This window comes from Nematolebias whitei, chromosome 1 (assembly GCF_014905685.2).
Source record: "Nematolebias whitei isolate Nwh7 chromosome 1, NemWhi1, whole genome shotgun sequence".
NCBI lineage: Eukaryota > Metazoa > Chordata > Actinopteri > Cyprinodontiformes > Rivulidae > Nematolebias > Nematolebias whitei.
In genome coordinates, this window is record NC_056498.1 from 42,240,436 (window position 1) to 42,241,261 (window position 826).

At 49.0% G+C, this 826-nt stretch overlaps 1 protein-coding gene across 1 annotated transcript in view; it reads right to left on the reverse strand.

The window, feature by feature from the left end:
* The window catches only part of nfxl1 (nuclear transcription factor, X-box binding-like 1), a 23,952-nt gene that overhangs the window by 7,966 nt on the left and 15,160 nt on the right, over positions 1–826 (reverse strand). The window lies entirely within an intron of this gene.

Consider the following 826-nt stretch of genomic DNA (forward strand, 5'->3'; position numbering starts at 1 on the left):
CGGATCATCTGATACACGTGCACAGATCAGCTGCTGTGCACGGATCATCTGATACACGTGCGCGGGTCAGCTTCCTGTGAATGTGGCGCTCCAGGTTCATGAAGGCGATGCTGCGTTCAAGGCTGGTGTAAAGCTGGGACGTCTGAGCGTCACCTCACTGAGGTTCTGGTAACTCACTTGGACCCGTCACAGCCGGTCAGAACGCCGGCGCCGACAGAAACGTTAGGGAGTGATAAACGTTAATCAGGGGAGCGGTGCGGCTAAAAGGAGCAGCTAATGCTTCATCTGGGAAATGTTTCAGGAGAAATTTATTTCGCTACAAGTTCTTCACACGAACGACGACCAAACCAGCGAAATTAACATTTTCTCTGGAGGAAAAACTGACAAATATATTTTCAGGTACTTTGAGTGAAGAAGAAAATACTCCAACACGCATGTACGTATGTGTGCAGACGTGTTTTAAGAGTCTTTTCCAATAACTCAGTGAGGTGACGCTCAGACGTCCCAGCTTTACACCAGCCTTGAACGCAGCATCACCTTCATGAACCTGGAGCGCCACATTCACAGGCAGCTGATCCGTGCACGTGCATCAGCTGCTCCGTGCGCAGCAGGTGATCCGTGCACTGATTAGTGTTTGTACAGATGTAGAGAGCTGTATGGACATTCTGAGCATCTTGATCCGACAGGAAGGAGCTGAATAAGTACCGTCCATCTACCATTCATGACATCATCAAAACAGAAAACTATCAAAACTGGAACATTTAAAATCCTCGCTGTGAGTTTCACTCTGTAGTTTTCTGAACGTGCTGATGGGGGGGGGGGGGGG